This window comes from Camelus ferus, chromosome 2 (assembly GCF_009834535.1).
Source record: "Camelus ferus isolate YT-003-E chromosome 2, BCGSAC_Cfer_1.0, whole genome shotgun sequence".
Taxonomy (NCBI): Eukaryota; Metazoa; Chordata; class Mammalia; order Artiodactyla; family Camelidae; genus Camelus; species Camelus ferus.
In genome coordinates, this window is record NC_045697.1 from 9,543,109 (window position 1) to 9,562,044 (window position 18,936).

The 18,936-nt window shown below is 37.8% G+C and overlaps 1 long non-coding RNA gene across 3 annotated transcripts in view; it reads right to left on the reverse strand.

The window, feature by feature from the left end:
• Positions 1 to 5,411: 5,411 nt before the first annotated feature.
• The window catches only part of LOC116668000, a 269,658-nt gene continuing 256,133 nt past the window's right edge, over positions 5,412 to 18,936 (reverse strand). For all 3 annotated transcript variants that reach the window (XR_004325024.1, XR_004325021.1, XR_004325022.1), the window contains one exon: positions 5,412 to 18,592. This is a non-coding gene — a long non-coding RNA (uncharacterized LOC116668000). The remainder of the gene's footprint in view (positions 18,593 to 18,936) is intronic.

The following is an 18,936-nucleotide window of genomic DNA, read 5'->3' on the forward strand; positions in this document are numbered from 1 at the left end:
AGTATAGTAGTTCCCAGGGACTAAGGGACAGGGGAGACGGGGAGATGCTGGTCAACGAGCACCAATGATCAGTCATAAAATGAATGGGTTCCAGGGACCTAATGAACAGCACAGAGACTATAACTAACAGCACCATGCTGTATACTGGAAAGTTGCTATAGACTATAATTTTGTTTTGTTTTGTTTTGTTTTGAAGTTCAGTCAATTACAATGTGTCAATCTCTGGTGTACAGCACAATGTCCCAGTCATGCATATACATACATATATTTGTTTCCATATTTTTTAAACATTTTTTATTGGGTTATAGTCATTTTACAATGTTGTGTCAAATTCCAGTGTAGAGCACAATTTTTCAGTTGTATGTGAACATACATATATTCACTGTCACATTTTTTTTCACTGTGAGTTACCACAAGATCTTGTATATCACATTTTTACATTAAAGGTTATTACAAGATACTGAACATAGTTCCCTCTGCCATACGAAAGAAACTTTCTAAGACTATGTTTTTAATGGCCTCACCGTAATAACAACAAAATGGTAATTTTGTGAGGTGAAGGATGTGTTGGCTAATCTTATAGTGGTAAACATTTTCCAATATATATATGTGCATCAAATCATCACATTGTACACTTTAGACTAATACAATGTTATATGTCAATTGCATCTCAATGAAGCTGGAAAAAAAAACAAATACATCAGACACATACATAGGCACACATTAGCTCATATACCCATAACAAATACAGATACTCAATTGCCCTTAGGAACACACCTCTTACAACTCAGAGACAACTGTAATGTACAAAGACGTATCAGGAATGACAGATAGGCAGACTGGGGCATATTTAGATCCAAAGAAATTTTTTAAAAAAAGAAGAAGAACATTGTAAAATGTTAAAGTCAAGTCAAAAGGAAACAAAACAATTTTATATGTATAGATACAGATATAGATAGATATCATAGATACATACATACATACATATATTCGGGGACAGAGGGAACACATTCATCCTTTACAGATCAAAAGGCACACTCCTGGGTTAGAAATTTAAAGTTACACCATGCATTTAGTTTGTTCATAAAATTCTCATGATTGACATATTCAGAAGTTTTAAGAATAATAATGCAAACCTCTGGGAAAAAAATGTTATAGCTTTTTTTTTTAAAGAATTTTTGTAACTTTTTTCCCCTAGAAATAACTTAAAAGTCTTTAAGAAATATTTTCAAAATAATCCAAAATTTATTATTTTTTCCTTCAGGGCTTTCACATCTCTAGGACGAGATTATCATCAAGGTCTAATCAGGCAATAAAAATTTTATGGTTATAATAAAGTGCAGAATGGAATATCAAGTGCCAAAAATATATGCTCCAGAGACCAAGTATGAAGAAAAGTCAGGAAGGAAAAAGATAATTATTGCCTGAAGTCACAAGGCAGGGCCCATGGAGGACAAGGGACATGACCTGTAGCATTATGGTGGATATCTGGGCAGGGTTTTTGCTTTCTTTTCTTTTTGCCTGTGAAGTGTCCATTTCCAAATTCTGTTTTTCTGTTGGGACCTACCCCAAACCCACTTCATCCATTTTGGATGGGCACTAACTCCACCTAGGGCCCTCAAACCATTGGGTGGGCTCTGGCCTGGGATTTGGCCAATACATATTACATAGGTTTATTCAGGGTGTATAATGAATTTAGGCCAATAGAGTGAAACATGAGACTTTTGCCAGACATTTGGGAAAGAGAAATTCTCTTTCTAGTGGAGTTGCTAAGCTGGTAGGATGAAGTCTGGAGTTATGAATGATCAAACTGACAACTCATGGGAGAAATTTAGAGATAGAGACCTAAAACACAAATCCCTGACATGGTTTCATGAGTGCCTGGATCAGTTCATGCCCAGAGGAACTAGACACCCTCCTGGACTTTTCACTTACAAGTGAGGTTTTCCTGTTCCTTGTAACCAAGAGAATCCAGACTAATACAGGTACAAGTGTGAAACTGGATTAGAATAGGTGGAGGAAATTGAAGAAGGCATTAAAAATGAACACACTGCTCATTATGAGCAAAAGCAAGTTGTAGGCACAGGAGATATAATGGGGAGAAGACTGGAGATAATATACTGAGGCAGAAAATGAGATAAATGTTCATATTGGTCAGATGGTGCCAACAGATGGAACACTTTACGACTCATTGATGGAAGACGTTATGCCATTGATGCCAGGGAATCACTGAAGATTTCTGAGCGTTAACCATAATGTTAAGATTATTTTATATTTCTACAGTATTTTACAACTTCCATAGTGACTACTCATGCATCATCTTTTTCAACGATCTTTTGAAGACATTAATGTTATTCCATCTATTTTAAAGATAGGGAAACTGAGGCTTAGAGAAGTGATATAAAACACACATAACATTCCTTATCTATTGCCAAAACCCTTCAACAACTTTTCATTGTTATTCTTAGAACACATTCAGACTCCTTTCTAGAGACCACAGTTGTCTGTCTACATGATCTGACCTCTCATTTTCTCTCTGGTTTTACTCTGCTCTCTGCCTGTTATACACTCTCTGCCAGTGTTCCCAGATACTGTGTTGTCTTTTGTGTCCTCAAAACACCAAGTCTTTCAAGACTCACAACCTCAATACTTGTTGTTCTTCTACCTGGAGGAAAACATAAGTAGTGGATACATACTTAGTTTTAAACTTTGCAGTAGCCACATTTAATTAAAATAAAATGAAGCAATGATGTGAACAATGTATTTTAAATTTCTGAAATACTTTGACATGTTATTGGTATAAAAATTATTAAACAGATGTACATTCTTTATTTTTCCTACAAAGTAATTGAAATCCAATGTGTATTTTATACTCAGAGCACCTATCCATTTCGACCAATCAAATTTCATGTGCTCAAATAAGAATGCATGGGTACTGGCTACTATATTGGACAGCAAATGTTAAAAGTATTTATTGGACTAAATCTAAATATTTTTTCCCTTTGACACCAGTGCATGGGACTTAGCAGAAAAAGTGGAGCAAATACAGAACAAATAGAACTACATTCTGTCCGCATATCTGAGTTACCATGTGACTTCATGTTTCAACCCCTTCAACCTCCCCATATTTATAAATCACTAAAAATATCATCTTGTACAAAGTAAGAACTCAAAGAGTATGCACTATTTTTATTATTATTATTTTTAATAGGAGTGATGGGATAAAGGCCCAAGTCTCCCGATTTCAGGTGAGAATGCCCCTTCCAGAATGCCTGAGGGCCTCCCACGTTAGCAATATTTTTATGTTAAGAATACAATGTCATGGGTAGCCTCCAGCATTATGAAAACTTCCACACTGGATTCCTGGTGTTGTAAGATCTGAGATGCTTCAGATCACCTGCTTGCAAAACAAAGTACTGAAAAACAAAACAATTTAATTTCCCTGGAGTGACCTTTACATCCACGCCTGCTGCCCCAACTACGCAGCCCTGGCTGCTAAGCACTCTGATGTTCTCATTAAAGATGCGAGATCCGGCCTGTGAGCTGGAAACACTGGATGCCTGTCACGGATGACAGTCAGTGTTGGGAGGCTGAGTTTTTATGTGAATGTACTCCCATCAATGAAAAGACTTAATGAAGCCACACTTGAGCTTCATCCCACTAATGAATCAACTGAGAAATGAAGATTAGAAATACTTCATAACCATCTTTTAGTAACATCTTCAGAACTGACAATTGTGAAAAATGCATTTTCTTAAACAACGACATCTTGGGAACAGCCATAGTAACCAAATCAAAGCCAGATTAACACATGGAGGGGAGAGAATAATAACGAATGGTTAAGTACCTAATTAAGCCTATTTTCTAGACATGAATCCCCAAGATACACTTGTTGTTCCTACTCACTAAATATTTTTAAAGGTTATTTGGTCCCTCAGGAAATCTGTCATATTAACAATTCACTGAAAGGCAAGGACAGACACCAATGCTTACAACGACTGATGTAACAGAATCATAGGTAGCCTGGGTAGAACTGTCAGCCACGCCCCCTTAACAGGTAACACGTGAAATCAACTCCTTCTCACTCAACACACAGGGGGTTGGGTGTGTGATGGATCAGAGAGCTATTATCAGCAGCAGAAAATGGTGGTTTTATTTATTGCTTTATCACAATGTAGTTGTTTATCTACTGTGGGCCAGGGATTATTTTAGATCCTTAGGGCAGAAAGCAAGCACTGTCCTGCCTTTATGCAACTTACCATCTTGTGGAGGGGAAAACAACACACCAATGATTACATAATAAATAAGCTTAATCATTTAAATAGTTACACATTTTGTTCCATACCTGTAATTGGTACTTAGTACATACTGTCTCAATTGATCTTTCCACTGCAAATAAACATCAAATTGCCACTCAGATAAATGCTACAAGGGAGAGGAGCATGGTTTTGATAGCATGTAATACGAGGCTTTGATCAATTTGTAATATCAGAAAGTGACAAATGAGCAATGGCATCCTGGTAAGGATTTAACAACCAGCTCTCCAGGGAGGAAACTGAGATGTGTGGTGTTTACCCATTTCCATGGTATAAATGCCCCCACTAGGTCTTATTTTAAGCTACCGATGTGATGTCACTGAAGGGGAATTGAGAATAGATGTGCACAGACAGCCCTCCTTCCTTCTTATGAACAGATGCAATCTAGCTCATGCCTATCACTGCAATAACCTAAGATCTGCGCAGAGAAGACAGAGAGCAAGGTGAATGGGTCCACCCTCCCCCTTTGCCAGTGGGCACACGCATCATCAGTTCTCTGACTCAGCGTCATAGATGGAGCTGGGCATATCTGTAGAGTCACTATAAGGGATCCAGCCAGGCATAACTGCACACCTAGAGTCTACCTGTAAAATGAATAGATGGTTTGTCCATATAAATAAACTGCAAATTCCTAAACAATTACATATTATTATAATTAATAAAATAATAATGCAATTACATATTATTATAACTAATAAAATAATAATACACTGATAAGTTCATTGTAGCCTTTGTTTATGGAGTATTTTATCAACAAGGAAAGATAGCTTATCTAGTCAGGGAAATGAGACACTGACACTGCATCTTGAAAATGAGTAAAAGTTTTCTCAGTCATGAAAGGGAAATAAGGACATTCCACAGGAGGATCCTACTTACAGATGAATCAGGAATCCATATTTTGTTTCAAAAATTCATGTCAGAAAGCTCCAGCTTAAGGCCTTTAGGTTAGAGAACAGGGGAGAAAATCCTGTTTCCAAATGAAGGATTCACAGCAGATGGCTTTTGTTACGGCTTCAAGCTAAATAATGCTTTGTTTCCTAATTTTTAAAAGTTTAGAATTAGTTTTTCTTGACATATGAGATTTAAGTCCCCATGTAAGAGCAAGAGCAAGTCGAAGAGTGGAGTACATTCAAATGGCTGAGATCTTAATTGATTTCTGTATTTGATTTCTGCATAATGTTTAGCAAACCTAGACAAAATCAAGCTTTGTTTAGACAGAATTCTTAAAGGACTCTGCTCATATGACTTTGTCCTATTCAGGTACTGTGGGTCACTTCTCTCCTTAAGCCCATATCTTTTAACTTAGAACATTATAAAAATGACAGGAGTTTTTTTCTGAGAATGATTGAGTCCACAAACTGGAAGAAAATTTTATACAGTTTCCATTTCATAATACTAAAAATAGCTCTTGTCAGTTCAGATGACCTTCAGTAGGTTAACAGATAAATCCAGCAGTGGAATATTACTCAGTACTAAAAAGAAATGAGCTATCAAGCCATGAAAAGACATGCAGGAAACTTAAATGTACATTACTAAGCGAAACAAGCCAATCTGAGAAATCTGCGTACTGTGTGATTCCAACTCTATGATATTCTAGAAAAGGCAAAACTATGCAGACAATCAAAAGATCAGTGGTTGTCCAAGGTGGCAGTGGGGAGGGCTGAAGAGGCAGAGCACAGAGGATGTACAGGGCAGTGAAAATATACCGTATATTATAAAGATGGAGATATGTCATTACACATTTGTCGAAATCCATTGAATGTATAATACCAAGAATACACCCTTAGATAAACTATGGACTCTGGGTGATTATGATGTGTCAATGTAAGTTCATCCTTGGTTAAAAAAATGTACTACTCTGGTGATCATTTTGACAATGGGGGAGGCTGTGCATGTATAGGGCAGAGGGTAAGTAGAAAATCTTCGTACTTTCCTCTCAATTTTGTTGCAAACTTCAAACTTCTTTTAAAAGTACAGTCTTCAGGAAAAATTATCTCTTGAGCACTTACATGCCTTACTCCATTAAATCTGTGTATCAGTTTTATGAAGTAAGTGCTGCTGTGATTCCTATTTTATAGAAGAAGAATCTGAGGCTTCACTTGTTTAAAGCCTCAAAACGCAAGTGATGTTTGCTTTTCTAAGACTTTTCTCTCTCTGACTCCAGAGCCTGGTCTTTAATGATGTCACAATACATGTTTTTCTTCTTCATCGCCCTCTATGTCCAATCAAATCCCAAGCCCTGCTGAGTCTCTCCCCTTCATAGCCCTCAACTCTGTTCACGTTGCACCTGTCACTCAAGACTATCATCTGGCTCTTCTGGACCATGGCAATCACCACCTAACCTGTCCTTCTGCAAATCAGACGTCCCAAATACAAGTCTGATCAGACCATTATCCAGGCTTATAACTCTTTCATGGTGTAACACTGACTTTGTAATAAAATAAAACGTTTTATATTAGCTTCAGAAGAACATACATGAGCACACCCCTACTTGATTCTACAGCTCCTACCCCTTTGATCTAGAACCATTCACATTTAATCATCCCATGGACGTGCAACACTCTTTCTTACCTCTAGCTCTTTACAAATGATATTTGATCATTGACCCCAGAGAAATGGAAGTCATCTTAGCTTTAACCTCATATCTTCAACCTAACGTAACAACACTGTCAAATTATCATCTGGAGACACGTTTGTATAATACAAAGTCAGGGAACCCCCTCTTTTGTTGGGCAGACCAATTGTCAGCAAAGTTATACATATGGTCACAAGCAACAAAATCTAGTATCCTATGATTTTCATCCATTCACCCTAGTGTCTTAACTCTCTTAGTTCTGCCTTGTCTTGTTACTTAGAAGAAACCTTTTGCACACAATGGTGTATTATCAAATATTGAAATATTTTACATTAATGTTTGTATTTGATCATAACTATATATGTCTGTGTGTTTTCATAAGAAGATAGAGAATCAAAAGCTCAAGACCCAAGGGAGACAGAGATGAGAATAAGCAGTTATAATTTGAGAGAAAGAGCCAATGTTCTCACCTTGTTCTACCATTTATTATGTAATATGGCTTCATGATCCTATACTTCTCAGTTGCATCTTCTCAAACAAGGCTTCTCAAACCTCTTATATCATCATCCCACCAAAAAGTGCATTCACATAATGACCCAATACACACACACAACTGCACCCACACCTTCACACATATCACTTATCTGCAATACTAGCTCTCCTGTTGTTTTGTTTTTTTTTTCTCCCTAGTCTAGTCTATTTTTTTTCAGATACTGATCATGACTCACAAATTTATTTTGTAATCTGCTAATGTGTAACCACCAGCAATTTGAGAAGCACTGTTCTAGACAAATGCTATCTTGACCATGTACCTCTTAACACATAGACTCAGGAACTAAACCATAGGTTCCATCACACTGTATCACATGCTCCAGCATTACATGGCAAAATTCTAAAGCACTTTAAGTGTCTAACCCACCAAAGTCATCAGGACAGAGGGCAGGTGTGGGCTGCACAAGTGGCAGGGAACAAAATAAGCAGCTCTGAGATCAAGCCCACATTTGCTCACTTTCCAGGCTCAGTTTTCTCATTTGTAAAATAGAGGAGTCCCTAACTTAGGAAATAGTTACATCGATTGAATAAGGGAATATAGACAGCGTCTTTTGCAGAACCCTAGGGGAGTTTTGCAGAAGCCTATATGGCTTTTGATAAATGTGAGCATTTTTATCAATTTACTCTATTAAATAACTGAACCCATTTAAAAATATAAGTGAAAGTGAACCATGTTTATGCTCCTTCCCAAAGTTTAAGATAAATTTTCTTTCCTGCCCAAAATAAAAGAAAACAAAATCTTCACAGTATGCTGAAGTAGGGGTAAAATAACATGGTGCTTTGAAATTTTTCACAAAGAAAGAGAAAAGGGGAAATCAGAATAGATAAAGTAAATGTGACAAACGCCTAGCAACTGTAGAATTTATTGGTATATGAAGCTCTATTGTAACCATAGTTCTAAATTATTCCAAATAATTAGAAATCTTATACTAGTAATTTTTCCACTTTTTTGTATTTTTGAAATTTTTCATAATGAAAAGTTTTTTTTTATTATTCAGAAATAAAATAACACAGTATTGACTATGTCACAGTCAGATATGTAGGCAACATTCAAATAAAATTAGTTTTTAAGAGAATCCAGGAAATTTATAGAAGAGTTAGGGGAGCGATTTGTGCACAGAGTTCACAGAAGGGAAAAAACTTTAAAAGAAGTCACCTAATAAACCTAGTTCTTTGTCCATTTTGGTATTCAGTTTGTATTTTCTTGAGAAAGAATGTAAGATAAAACATCTGATCCTTAAGCATCTAATACAGCGTGATGTAAAACACAGCGCTGCAGAATTCTGTCTTTGCCTGGAAGTATCTGAGGTCCCCGTATATGAAGGGACATTTGGAGAAATCTCTGCTTTTGGTCTCAACTCTTACAGGAAGCTTTAGTTTCTCAGAAATGTGGCCTCTTGGAACCACAGGAAACCTTGAGACCTGTTGGTCAATGGTCTCTATACTGTGTCCGCAGAGCTCCAGGGACTCCATAGAAGAGACTTATTCATTCACCAAGCATTTAATAAGCATCTACTATGTCAGACACCGTAAGAACTCAGTGAACAAAACAGAAGCGATTCCCAACCCAACCTAGAATGAGAAGGGGTGGGTCCCCGGGGCTCCAGTTGTTAACTATCTGCTATAAGGTTTTCTTTAGGAGTTAGTGGTTAACTGTAAGATTTCTTTTAAAGAAGGGGTCTTGGTAAATATGATCCAACACTACTTTAAAATAACTGGCTTATTCTAAACTCTCTTACTTTCAGATTAAAAATTTACAGTGCAAAGAGAGAAACCAGATCGCCTGAGGTTGCATCTAGCTAGTGGCAGGGCCAGGACGAAAACTCAGTGCTGCTGGTTCCCAAGTGGTTGTCTTTCTCCCTCTCCCACTTTATTTCCTGCTGTCTTTTCCCTTGGCAGAATGGCCCAGTGGAAACTCACAGACTTGGAGTGAGGAGTCTGGAGTATGAATCCAGATGAATGAATTACATCTTCCTGGCCCAGGGTTTCCTCATTCATAAGATGAGGATATATGTGGTTTGGGAAATCAAATCAGCCAAAGTATCTTGTACACTATCTTAAACTGACAAATACTATACAGATGTTAATCATTACAGTTTGAGCCCCTGAGTCTTTTTACTGATACTCCTCAAAGCAAAATAATTGAAGAATGGAGTAATAAAAGCAAAATGAAAAGAACATAAGATGGGCCAATTGGTCAAATTGTTATAGTTGAGGCAAATAAATAAATAAATATAAAAAATAAAAATGTCTGGGTTGCGTCCTGGCCTTGCTGCTTCCTGCGTGACACTGATTGAAAGGGGCCCTGCATGCATGCTGAGGCTCGAGCTCTAGAGAATCAGACAGACCCTAGACTGGTTCAACTTCTCTACTGCTGCATTGCTTCAGCTGGAAAACTGAAAAGAAACAACAGAGCCTATTTCATTGGGTTTCTTTTTGAGAGGGTACCTTTAAAGCATTTAGTACAATTTCTGGAACATAGTAGGTGCTCAATGATGATCACAGAGTTATTTTTAACTCTAAAACATTAACAATAATTTCCACTTCATAGATATGCATTAGAATTAAATGAACTAAGATTAATTGCATATCCAATAAGCGACTGATGCCTATAAGACACTGAAACTATGTTCTTTCCCTTCCTTTCTCCTGATGTGTAAAGCCAGCTGCAGCAACTACACTTACTGGAGAACTGTAAGGGGCTTGCCATAAGTTCATTTTCTTCTAAGTCAGTGGCTCCAAATATTTAGGTTTTGCCATAATCTTCTTGGGATTTATGAAAGAGAAAAAAGCAGCTTCCCTTGTCCTACCTTCTATGGAGAAGGAGCCTAGAAATCTGATGTTTAGCAAATAATCCCAATACAAACGGTAAAAATGATGGCTGAACACTTCCAGAGCAGTCTAGCCCTTGTTACTCAAAGTGTGGTCCTTGATCTAACAGCAGCAACATCACCTGGGGATCTGCCAGAAACACAGAATCTTGGCCCCACTCCTGACCTGCTGACTCCATGTCACATTTTAACAAGATCCCCAGGTGATTCTGTGCATGTCACAGTTGAGATGTGCTGGACTAAGCACTGTCTCTAGGGAGTTAGCCAACTGATGGTCACTTGGATCTCATTTGCTTCTTCTCCTCTAAGAACATATCTTCATTATATTTCACGGTAAGTGTTAGCTTTGTAAAAGACTGATAGGAAAAAATGGGCATAGTAAGACAGCTCAACACTTCCAATGAGTTTTGTCAGAGATTTTGACCATTATATTATTCAGAGTCTTTTTTTTAAAATACTACATAAGTTAATTTTAAAAGAATATTGCTGTTAAAATATTGCTCTCTTGACGATTTTAATTTGTATTTAAGAAAATGTGAGGGACAAATGATTAGGAATTTTTTCACTGGCTGCTATCCCAAAATTAAATTTGATATTCAATTTCAGTAATTTTGTTAGCCTGTTTTGGGTATGTTAGTCCTCTTCCCATCAGAATATTTCCAACTTTTCTATTGCCCTTTCAAAGATTTTTTTTTTTAAACTTAGGTATAATTTATATACTTAAAGTGCCCAGGCCAATGCATTTTTCCATATGTATTCTCCCATATGACTAACACCCAGAACAAGATATAGAATATCATCTAGTCCCCATAAGCTTAACTTGGGCCACTTCCCAACCAATAGCTACCAGACTTCAGCCCATTATTCTGGCTTTTATCACACAGATTACTTTTGGCCATTCTTGAACTTCATACAAATTGAATCATGTGTCTGGCTTCTCTTATTTAATATAACCTCTTTAAAACCCACCCACATTGTTGAGTTTACCACTGTTTGTTCTTTTTATTGCTGTATCACATTCTCTTGTATAAATACATCATTTTTTACCCATATTTCCGTTGATGAACATATGAGTTGTTTCAGAGTATTATAAATCTGACAAGAACATTTATGTATAATTGTTTCGGTGAATATGTACACTTACTACTACAGAGTATATACCTTGGAATGAATTGCCTTTTTAATAGTCTTCTGTGTATCTGAGTAAATTCTTTCTGGCTATGGGTAGGTATAGGATGGGAAGAAAAGACAAAAAGGGACAAGAAGAAAGAAACATAAGAGGAAAAGGACTAAAGAAAGCAATGTAACAGCATTTCAAAATTGCGTGCTATGGTGTAGGGGGAGAGAGCTGGGTAAGCAATCTGGAACCCTGAGATTCTTCTACTTTAAGCAAATCACTTCTTTCTAAAGGTTAGTTTATTAGTTTAGTCCTGAAGATGGGTTGGTAGACTAGATGCCTTCAATGATCCTTTCCACCTTGATAATTTAGGAATTTCACAAGAATTTTTTTTTCTTAAGTAAATTACCTGGATGTTTGAAAAGGGGATACACTGAAGAATACTTTGTGATTAACAGATCATAGAGAGAGGAGATTTCTAGAACTTTTCCTTCAAATGTTGAAGACTATTTTTCTTGCCAGTCCTATCTGTCTCTATTCCTTCCTGAATCCTTCTTCCAGAAACGGATGTTGTTAAGTCAACCAATCAGAGCCCACATTAACTGGAGAGCAAGGCCATTGTGCCTTGTAGGTCAGAAGCCCAGGTTGCCCTGTCTCTTTCTTATTCTGCCTCTTAGTGCTATAAACTCTCCCAGGCAGGGCCTGAGCTCTAGGGAGGCTGGTTTCCTTCTTAGCTTCCCTCTTCTCACCCCAACTGCTTGGCTGAGTGAATATATTGAACTTGGTGCCTAAGCGGGTACCTAAATGTCCACCTAAATGCCTGTAGACAAGCTTTAGCCCATGAGTCCCAGTCTTCAAATATGAGGGGGAGAAGACATCCCACTTCATCCCTACTCTATCACTTTCTACCTCAAAGTTATCAAAGGTCTGTATATTAGTAGGTACTGAATTCTTGGCTGTTAACAAAGCATTTTTCTTCTGGTTGAGAGAGAATTTCTTTTTTTCCTTTTTTCCCCTTGTGTGTAGCATTCCCTTAGTAAAGAGTCCAAGAAAGGAAAAGGAAGAAGAGTGGCAGGATTACTCAGACTCCCTCAAGGCCTTCAGGCAGAAGATGTTGAGAGATCTCAGAAATTCTATATCCAGGGCAGTCATAAGTTGTGCCAAGAAAAGGGAGTTGTTAAAACAAGGAGCCATGGGGAGAATCCTGGCATTAATTGTGGCTGCCAGGAAGCCGCACTCCATAAACATCCAAACCACAAACCCCAGAGCCACAGATCACGAAGGTGGCTGGGGCTGGGATGCCAATGGAAATGAAGGTGCTAAGGAGAGGCAGGAGCTTGAGAACCACATTACACTTCCAGACTCACCTGCAGGAGGACCTGGCATGTCATGGTGTGCTGATCTGATCATGTGTCATATGTTTCACCTGAACTTTTCTCTTTGTATCACACATTTAAAACACATTTATCTGTTTCAGCAGATTATATTATTATAAGGCTTTATATACCCTCTCCACATGGGAGTGGGGTGGGGGGGACGTTTAGAATGATTAAGTCACCTGGCCTAGCACTCACAATGAGTGATGAAATCAACTTTAGTATTTGTCTGACTGAAAAAACCACAGCACCTTTGTCATCACCAGCTTGCTCCATCTGAAACTTCACAAATGAAGACAGTAACTCAGGATGCCAATGTGCATTGTTGGAGCCAGGACAGGAATCTGGCGCTCTTGCCTCACCCCTGGGTCAGCTCCAGGTCTACTGCTCTGTCTTGTTCATGCCAGAACAAAGCAAAGTCCCCTGTGGAGTTCAAGACAATTTCTGAAATGTCATGGAGGGATTGTTTTGCCATTTCCCTTTTAAAGACTCAGGTACTGGAGTCATCTTGCCTTGGTTTGAAGCCTAGATCTGCCATTTGGAGTGTCACATTAGCAAGTTACTTAGTTTTCCTGTGCTTTAGGGTCCTCATCTATAAAACAGGGAAGATATCAATCTTTTCTATCCAGTGTTATGAAGACTAAATGAGATAATCCATGCAATTACTTTACCATTAAATTGGGCATGTAATTCACAACACCATCCACAGTAGCCATTATTATTTCTGCTCTGTTTCTGACTCATTACCAGGCAAGGCAGTTGCACTGGAAGATCAGAGGCTTGGGAATGGGGACGGTGGTCATTTGTCCTATGAAATGAGACTATGCAGGTACACTGCCCTGGGGACTGGGATCAGACCCATGTCTTAGATCAGAGCAAACGTCAAGTCCATGGCCCATCCTCATAGTTATCCACAGGTTAATTCATTGAAATGTGGCAGACACTGAGCTGGGCTCCAAGCTCCAGAAATTAAAGAGAACAGAGTTCCTTCCTGACAGCTCAACTCAGGAAAAGCATAGCAATGAATGAAGACAGTGTCCTACTGTGTTGAGGAAGAGATGAGACCTAATCTGTCTGCTGATGTAGGGCCCTCAGTTAGACAAGACAGGCCACCAACAAGCCTCTTTGCTTTACAATCTGATAGATCTCCTTGGAGGAATAGGAGACAATGCTCTAGGCCTGAATATCAAGACTGGGAATAAGACTGAGGAACAGGGCAAGGGTGACTTCTCCCTGAGAATGGTTCTCCTCTCTGGGCCTTTAATCTCTCATCTGTAAGATGGGTATATTCAACTGTCAATGTTGCTATAAGAATTAAAGAGGAAATATTTATGGCAAGTAGCAAGCACATACTAAATATTAATTTAATAATAATGGTATACTTTAGGTTTCAAAAAAATGTTAAATTAAAGTGTTCTCTGAATCAGATCTAGGTTAATTTGTCCCAAGACTCTTGGATTCTCACTCCCAGGAATCTTTCCTGTAGAACCAAAAGGAACAGTATGCAAGGGTGTTTATTGCAACATTGTCTCATGGAGCGAAAAAAAATTAGAAACAAAAGACATACTCATAGTCAGATAAGACTAAACAGATTTTAGTTCATCTGTATTCTTCCTGGAATACTTACCAGCCATTGAAATTAATTTGACTAATAAGAGTTAACTTGATGGGATTTATACTAACTACTGAAAAAGTAAGAAAAATAAGATGTAGAGAAATGTATGTAAGATACAATTGAGTTTTTCTAAAGCAAACAATGAATTCCCAGATCCCTTTGTTTATACATTTATAGTGAATTGATGTCTATATGTTTGTAAATTGTTACAGGAGCATGAAGAAGCTGCATACAAAGATGAATTTCTGGTTGTTAACAAGGGTTGAGGAGAGGGGAAGGAAAAAATGTGAGGCAAGAAAAACAGTAGACATAGGAAATAAAAATAAAAGAAAAGTTAGAAAGAAAGACACAAATAATGTTTGGTATAATCTCATTTGTGTAAAATACCAGTTTATTAAAAAATTAGAATAAAAAGATTATGTTTGTGTATACGCACATACACACTGATTTGTAAGAATGTTCACCAATCAATTGACAAAATTTTATTGAGCACCTACTAGAGGCCAAACCTTGTTCTAAGGATATGGCAGTGAAAAAAAAAAAGGCACAAAAATTTCTGCCATTGCGGCTTGGACAGAGACAAAATAATGAAAGCACTCTATTATACTGTATACTTACAATAATTATATTACTGAAAGTTAATAAGTGTTGTGTATAAAATTAAGTCTTAGAAAACAGGTACAGAATGTTATGGGTGCAGTTTTAAAATGGGTGGGTGAACAAGTGTTCACTGAAAAGGTAATATTTGAATAAAGACTTGAAGGCGTGGAATAAAGGTGGAAGCAGAGAGGTCAGTGAGGCAACTAGAGCAATAATGCACGTGAGAGACAGTGGTGGCTTAAACTGGGACAGAGATGATGCAGGAGGTTGGAAGTGGTTGGACTTTGAATATACTCTGAAAGAGAGCTGGAAGGATTTGCTGAGGGACTTGATGTAGCATTAGAAAGACAGAGAGGACACACATGCAAAATACAGGATTGTTGGGAGCTGAGCCAGTGGAGTGATGGAATTTCTATTAACTAAGATGGGGCAGAGCACAAGTAGAGTCTGTTTTGGGGAGAATGTTAGGTTTTTCATGTTGGACTTGTTAAGTTTAAGTACCTATGACATAGGCCAATAGTGAAGATGGGTAGGCAGTAGGTTGTTCAAGTCTAAAATTCAGACAAGCGTCCCATTTGACAGTATAAATTTGGAAGTCGACAACCTTAAGATTTTTAGTGACTTGGAACTGAATGATATCGCCAAGGAAATAATAGGTGGACTAGAGAAGAGATCCAAGGACCAAACCCTGGATGATAATAGCCATGATTTATGTAATATATTCATGATATATGCATGATACATCATGAAATTTTAAAAGCAAGGTTCAAAGTAACATGTATAGGATGACTATTTGGTGAAAAAGAAATCTAAGTAAACCTTTACATTATTTTATATAATATGTATATAAGACAAGGGGAAAAATGGGGGGATACACATAAGTTCATTAACATTGTCTACTTTAGAGACATGGAAATGGTTGTATCACTGAGGAAGGGATCATTAGCTATGCGTTTATACATTTTTTAAATTTACTTGTTGAACAGACAATTTTTATAATATATAAAACCTGAAATGAAAGAACAAAAGTTGTTTGCATCCTGCCAAAATAGTAATTTCTGATTTCCCTCTGGATGGGAGAAATAATCATGCAAATTCTTAGTAAAGCACAATATAAACATTAAGGCCAAATTGGAAAGACAGAAAGCCTCCTTCTTCTTTGCAGTTATGCAGCACATCAGCCCAAGATTCCAAGGAAGGAAGCTGGCATTGAAGATTTGTCTTGAGCAAGAACCCAGCTCCAGGGAAAGCTTCAGCTAATCTTTGGCTGTGATTAACCGAACCAGAGAAGAGCTGCGACTATTCTGAGAGCTCTGAGATGACAACTGGGAAAAGTACATCCATTTAGGCAGGAAAGTTCAAATGGAAAACATAAGCAGCAGCAAGAAAAGAACCCCATAGGCTGGGTTGCAACAGGAGGAAGAGTCTATCTTTCTACTGGTTTCTGGGACAATTGCTGGTTAGAAAACAGATGTCACTTGTCTCATATATTGGATGAGACTACTGGTTCTGGACTCACATTGACTTGATTCCAGTACTAGTTTCTTGCCAACTTGCCTATGGCAAGTTATCATAGCTCTCTGCATCTCAGTCTCTCTCACGTAAAAATGGTGTGATGATGATGATGATGGTGATGATGATAGTAATAATAACAGAGGTTGGGGGGGTTGGATTAAATAAGGTTATATCTAACCAATAAAATCCCTAACTCAGTGCCCGGTCAGTACCTAACTCAGCAATCATGTAATTAAAATTTGCTGTTATTACATTATTGTTATTATAATTAGTAGCTTTTCAGTAAAATCTGTTTGTTTAAGGCTATGGGTTGATTTGTGTTTATCAGAAAAATATGTTCATGTCCTCATGCCTGGAATCTGTGAATATGAATTCATCTGGAAACAGAAGCTTTGCAGATGTACACAAGTTAAAATGAATTCATACTGGATGAGGGTGGGTCTCTAATCCAGTGATACAACTGCAAAGGGAAGAACACTAAGGGTTGCCAGCCGCCACCTGAGGCTAGGAGAAAGGCATGGAGCACACTTTCCTTCAGAGCCGCCAGAAGGAATTAACCATGTCAGCATTTTGATTTTAGATTTCTAGCGTCCATAACTGTGAGACAATAAATTTATGTCATTTAAGCTACCAAGATTGTAGTCTTCCATTGTGGCAGATGTAGGAAATTCATACCATTAAAGATAGGAAAGAAATTGGTGAACTTTGCTAGCAGTTGCCCCAACACCACAAAAGCCACTTTGGTCTGAGGATTCATTTAGAATTTGGACATGTTGATTACTGAACATAAAGTGGAATATTCCTTTATCCCTTTTATTTAGTGAAACTTTATATAGTTTATGGACTTCTAATACATCAAAGAAGATGAGACAGCCACAGGCCTTCCTGGGAAACTCTACAGGCACACTGAATAAATTTCTATTGAACCAAATGGACTGAATTGAATTTCAACATAGAACAGGGTCTTGCTAGAGCCTTGAATCACCATTAAAACTAAAACTAATGGTCTGTTTTTTTTTCAAACTATATAGCCAAAATACTAATAGCTATCAACCATTATGCTTGCTAGGTGCCTTCCTTATTCAAAGCATTTTGCATTTATTTACCTATTTAACTCACTACAACCCTATGTAATAGAAAGAAAAAGCAGTTGATACAATAGATTTTTTACTTATAGTAAAAAAGTATTATGTGAATGAACCTCGGAAAGTGCCCAACACATATCAATGCATACGACAGATCAGACTACCAGATATTCACATTCCTGTACTACGGTTCAGAGTGGTTGCTAGGAAATAGTTGCCAAGCCATTGGCTGTATGTCCCCAATCTCCTGGCATTACTCTATGTGGGACCCTGTTACTCATTTTTTGATAATATGAGCAGAAGTGCGTTATGTAAACTTCATACCAAGGAATTTAAATAGAAGATAAAAGTTCACCATATTCTCTCTCTCCCTTCTGCATGAAGCCTGGAATTCTAGTGATGAGTATGAGGGCTTTCCAAGCTTAAATATTCATTGGCGCCACAGCGCCCAGGAGGACTGCCCCACTGGGAATCCTGACATTGCTAAGCCACCGTGGATCTCTTTGTTATAGCATTTAGCCCATCCCTTGCTTATCATTATTATTGTCATCATTAGAATTATCATCTTATTATTAACTTTTTACTTTTCAGAGAAAAGAATGGACACTTGAAACTCCACTGTTACAATGCAGTTATCCCAACTGAAGAAACTTTGCAGCCTGGTGACCCACGACAACGTCTCTAATGTCTGAAGTTTAGGTCAAGAGAAAAATCTTCCTTGATGCATTTGTTCATTTTCTTTCCGAGTCCCTTTCAAACAGCAAAGTGAAGAGCCTATTTCTCCTGAAGTGCTTGGGAATGACACCTCTGCTGAAGACTGCTGGCTCTCAGGCTGTGCTTCTTGGCTGCAGATAGGGCTGGCGGCTAGACTTGGCTAATCGAGCTCACTTAGCCCTTATGTCTGGTGTCATGAGTAAATTGGGAACATGACCACAACACTGAGCAGCTAAGCAAATGACAGACTTGTTCGTCTCAGACAGCAACATAAGTTTGTAACTTTCCAATGTTCTCTGGAAAGAGAAAACAAGAGAAATGAGTTGTTACAGTATTAGGTACCATCAGGAAGAACGTCTTTGATAGTCGGTCTTCTCTCTCCTGATATTAACTGATTGAAACTGGTAAGGGGACATTTCCTTAACATTTCACTACTTCATTTTCTCCAGGGTAATATATTGGACATTATTAGATTCGGGTTTTTTTCCCCCTAAATCTATCCAATTGTTATTAATTCAAGGTCTGCATCCAAGTCAAGATGGGGGAAGCAAAGCATTTAGAACAATTCATTGAATAATGTGTTATAAGAACTTCAAAAAAAAACTTTCCTCTCCTTGTCATTCATCAGCCACTGTCACAG